Source organism: Astatotilapia calliptera, chromosome 3 (assembly GCF_900246225.1).
Source record: "Astatotilapia calliptera chromosome 3, fAstCal1.2, whole genome shotgun sequence".
Lineage (NCBI taxonomy): Eukaryota > Metazoa > Chordata > Actinopteri > Cichliformes > Cichlidae > Astatotilapia > Astatotilapia calliptera.
The window spans coordinates 23,725,739-23,731,047 of NC_039304.1; the positions used below are offsets into that span (position 1 = coordinate 23,725,739).

The 5,309-nt window shown below is 38.7% G+C and overlaps 1 long non-coding RNA gene across 1 annotated transcript; it reads right to left on the reverse strand.

Moving 5' to 3' along the window:
- Positions 1-3,896: 3,896 nt before the first annotated feature.
- Positions 3,897-5,071, reverse strand: LOC113019024 (uncharacterized). Its single transcript, XR_003271906.1, has 3 exons — positions 5,043-5,071; positions 4,083-4,143; positions 3,897-3,968 (listed from the first exon to the last, which is right to left on the reverse strand). It is a non-coding gene; the product is annotated as an uncharacterized LOC113019024 (long non-coding RNA).
- Positions 5,072-5,309: the final 238 nt, after the last annotated feature.

Genomic DNA, 5,309 nt, shown 5'->3' on the forward strand with positions numbered 1-5,309 from the left:
ACAGCAGGAAGTGGACAGTGCAAAAGTTATGAGGCAAAAATTAGGATACAATAAGAATAAATACAGTACACAACTGTACAGAATAGAATAAAATAAAATACTATATACAGTAGAATAAAATAAAAATAAATATACAATAAGATAAAAATAGAATACAAATACAAATGCTATATACAACTGAGTAAAAATACAACGATGACAGAAAGGATTATTGCACTTAGTATTATTGCATATGTATGGATGTGTGTGTTTGATCAGTTAAAGTTTTTATTATGGAGTCTGACAGCAGTGGGGAGGAAAGACCTGCGAAATCTCTCCGTCCCACACCGTGGGTGCCGCATTCTCCCACTGAAGGTGCTGCTCAGAGAACAGAGCTGGCCCTTCGGATCATTGGTAAACCTTATTGGTAAACCTACTTGCTTTGTCATAGGTGGTGTTGCATTGAACACAATGAACTTGGTCCAGCTCAGCTGACATTATTTTACTACCCTGTTCACACACATAACAGATTTTCATGATGTCTTTTGTATCATCAAAAGCTTTGTAAAATGAATATTTTGTCCTGCATGCTGAATCACTGCCACCAACAACATTAAGGATTTTCATGATATCTTCAAGACAGTCATTGGTCAAACTGTGTTTGAGCTTGAGTGCCAGAAATAGAAGTTGTGTCAGGGCTCTGTGTGCGGGCAGGCGGAGAGGAGGATCCAAACGCAGAACTCTGACACTAACTTGAAACTCAAAAACCTCAGCTTTATTGCTGGTACGAAAACAAAACATGAAGTGAACACGGAATATGGAGAACAGAAACACACAGGCATAATCTGATGGTACGACGCGACACCGAGCATGGGAAAACACAGGGCTTAAATACACAGGGTAGTAATGAGGGAATGGGCAACAGAAGGGAGACACAGCTGGGGGAGATCAGGGCTAATGAGACGGGGGAGCTAAGCTGCACACTCTAACATAAGACAAAGACTTTCACAATAAGACAGGAAGTCAAAGGAGCTTGCAAAGAAAAGCGTCTGGATTTCTTTAAGTTACTTGAAGACGTTTCACCTCTCATCCGAGAAGCTTCTTCAGTTCTAAGGTCAAATGGTGGAGAGTCCCAGATATAAACCTAGTGGGAGTAACCCCCCAAAGAGGGACAAAAGGACCCCCTGATGATCCTCTAATCGCCTGAGCCAAGGTGTGAAACTGGGTGTGGGTCACAATCAGCCAGAGTTTCGGGTGTGTTGATTGTGAAACCTGGCCCCACCTTATCATGCAAATTCCTGAGGTCAGATGGCCCAGGATGTGAGTGGGCGTTAAGGCGTCTGGGAAGGGATCTCAAAACTGGATTATAGATGGCAGAGAGTTGGTGTCGTAAACCCCCGCCTCTGTTCAAAGATGGTCGCTCACAGTGGACATAGATGGCTTCTTTCACTCCTCTTTCAAACCATCTGTCCTCTCTGTCCAAAATGTGAACATTGGCATCCTTGAAAGAGTGTTCTTTATCCTTAAGATGCAGATGGACTGCTGAGTCTTGTCCTGTGGAGGTGGCTCTTCTGTGTTGTGCCATGCGCTTGTGAAGTGGCTGTTTGGTCTCTCCAATGTAGAGGTCTGAGCATTCCTCGCTGCACTGTACAGCATACACCACATTGTTAAGTCTGTGTTTTGGAGTTTTGTCTTTCGGGTGAACCAGTTTTTGTCTGAGCGTGTTGCTGGGTCTGAAATGCACTGGGATGTCATGCTTGCAGAAAACTCTCCTGAGTTTCTCTGATACACCGGCTACATAGGGGATGACAATGTTGTTGCGTCTGTCTTTCTTATCCTCCCTCGCTGGTGTCTGGTCTTCTTTTCTGTGCCTCTTTGCTGACTTTAAGAACGCCCATTTAGGATAGCCGCACGTTTTGAGTGCTTCCTTTACATGTGTGTGTTCCTTCTTTTTTCCTTCAGGCTTAGAGGGAACATGTTCTGCCCGGTGGTGTAAGGTCCTAATTACTCCAAGTTTGTGTTCCAGAGGGTGATGGGAGTCAAAGAGGAGGTACTGGTCCGTGTTTGTGGGCTTCCGGTAAACTTTTCTTTGCAAGCTCCTTTGACTACGATGACCTGGATGACTGAGAACCTTCACAGACAATAAGACAGGAAACAAGAATTACTAAACCAGATGCAGACATGACACAGAGAGACAGACTAGACACTGAACAGAAACTGCAACACACATGAGAACCCAAAACCTAAGAACTGATCCCTCACCAAGAATAACAGAAACAGATCTATAATGATAATAATAAACAAAGCACCAGAACATCAGAAAACAATCCATAATGCAAAAATAAACCAAAACATAAACTCAAAATACTGGGTCCAACGGACCCAGAACCGTGACAAGTTGGTTTTGCTCTTTAGTTTGACCTGAATCCACTGGGACCTCTATCTGAACAGAACCTGCAATGCACTCTTCTTCATTAGTCATCAGCAGAGTTCTGTCTTCTGGAAGGGTGTCTGGGATTTCCTTGAAAAGAGAAGAAGGAGAGAATTATGGGTCCTGTAAACATCACATTATAAATCTTCAGTGTAAGAGCATTAGCCTAGTAGATTACAGCAGACATTTGAAATTGGCCTTATTCACTAACTGTGCACTATTTGACATGTCCATTCAGTCTTGCCAAAATCTAAGTGTGCTCTGGCTGTCCAAGATTAACTCTCAAAATGAATGCTTAGTGCTTTCTTTCATGATAAATTCTGTAAGAATATATGATTGCAGTAGAAAGTAGGAATTACCGTAAAAATCATAATTAGAACAATGATTACTTGTTTTATTTTTTTCTTGTTCAATGCACTAATACATGAATATTCTTTAAAAAATAATATGTTTAGAAATGTCATGATCTTTTTGATTTCATTTCTTGACTTGAAAATTCAACTAACTCTTGTGTACTTATTTCGACAAATCTATAGTCCTATATTCATAATAAATTGAATTTAGGTTTATGCATTAAATGTGTTTTCATTACAGTTAACCCAAAATGTTTGTATTCCAACACTAACCTTAAAAAGAGACCAATAAGATGGTCATTTATTATTTGGTATAACTGAAGTAATTAAATGCTAAGGGATAAGATAAAAGGAATAAAACTTTATTTTGGTAATCATCACCCCCAGGTTGTTCTGAACCTGTTTCTTTGTTCTGTTGAACACAAAAAAAGATATTTTCAAGAATGTTGGTAACCAGTTTCTTGTCCCTACTGACTTACATAGGATTGTTATTTTATACTATGTCCATACTATGTCAATGGGGACCAGCAACTGTTTGGTTATCAACATTATTTTATGTTAACCTTTCCAAAATAGACTTTCCTGTTGCATCATTTTTTGACAATGATTTTTACGCTTTTTTTTGTGGTAGGCTTTTCTTTGGCTGTCACTTCTTCCCCCTGACCTGTCTTATTTGGCTCAGCAGAACCTGCTTTTACACACGCACTCACATAACGCTCAGCGATTCTCTGCGCGATCAACCTCTCACATGTTTAAGCTGCGGGAGATTTCACTTGTCATGTTTGCATAGTAAGCTAACGATTGATAAGACGATGTCAGAGGAATTGGTGCGCAAATTATCATCACTCACCAATCAGTACTGTCACTCTCTATACACAGTTTGCGCGACTGCAAAGTGAAAGCAAAAAACAAGCGCGAATTCAAACGCGATTTCAATATGTCACATATTGACAGTGGCTCACCGATGCCAATGACATAATTACCCAGCTACATTTCCGAAAGAATGCAGAAGCATTGACATATATTTTTCCTTCCTATGACAGCCCGACGGGCAGGGCACAGATAGATTTTGGTAGCCCGACTGGAAAAATCGCTAGCCCCGGGACGTCGGGCTAGCGATTTTGCGAGCCCTGTACAGTGTTTCAATAATTTGTACCTACTACTCTCCCTGATGGAACAACGCTTGCACTGCCACATACAAGTCACTGAAAGAAAAAAAGAAAAGCAGTTTTAAGGATGGTTTTATTGGCACCTTTTTTTTTTCACTTTGATTAAATCATAAAACTATCATAAAAAATATATGATGGTAAAAGGCTTACCATGTATTAAAGAGGAGGCACAAACAATCAGAAAAAGGGGTCAGCTTTCTTTGTGGTGTTACTATGGTAAAGAAAACAGACAAAAATATTTTATAAAAATTCCACAGTAGATTTTTTTTTAAATTTGTTGCAAATGTATAAAAAAAATACAAATACATATAAATACCTCTTGCAATATAAAATTCACAGATAAATAACCAATCTGTTGCCAAATGTAATAGCAGTGTTTCACACTATGCAATAAAGATGCTGGTAGTTGCGGTAAAGGTCCCACAGGCAATTTTCATAACTATCTGCCATTGCCTTTTCCTCTGACCTCGTGTTTATGCTTTTTCCCATGCACTAGCGTTCAAGTTAATTCCAAGGATGCAGCCCCTGAATTTGGACACAGCTAATATTTAGCAACTCGCACATGCTAGTTTAACTTGCATTACTGCGAGAGGCCGAATGCTTAAAATAAAAGGAGAGAGAAAGAAAGAAAGAAAAAGTGCAAATGATAATAAAAAAACGTGAAGAAAGACCATGTCTTGCAATAACCGTCATTTAAAACCAAAGTGAATGCTAACAGAGCTAGGTAAAAGTTCAATGAGACAACCATACTAGCTTTAGCTAACTTCATTTACTTTGAAAGTGAATTACAAACGTGTTAAATATTGAATTAAACATATCAATAACCGCTAAAAACACTATAAGACTAACTGCAAAAATGGGTAAAAAAAAAAAAAAAGAAAAACAATGAAGTGGAAATGCTAATAATAGTATAAATATACCCAGAGCGGATTAGAAATCAGGTATTAGACAGTACCGATTGGCACCGTCTAATACCAGATTTTCACTGTATTTGCTCCACTCCCGCTGTCTAATGACAACTTACACATTTGGAATTAAAAACATTGTTAAACAATTGACGAACAGAACAACTTCGTTTGACTAAGATATTTTGAGTTATTTATTACTTACCTGTATTGTGGAAGATTCCGCAGGGAAATGGCAGTTCACTGAACACATATAACTTTCTCCGCGTTCCCGCCTCTTCACTTCTGGAAAGTTTGAGCATGCGCACTAGGCATCGGTTTTAGAGTTGTTGATTTAAAATAATTATATTTAATTGAACTGAAGAATGCAAATCTAGTTCATTAAACTTTTTGTTATTTTATGTTAAACCAACAACTGATAATGATTTAAAAACCTAAACTCAACATGTTCATGTTAAATAGACAAATGTCT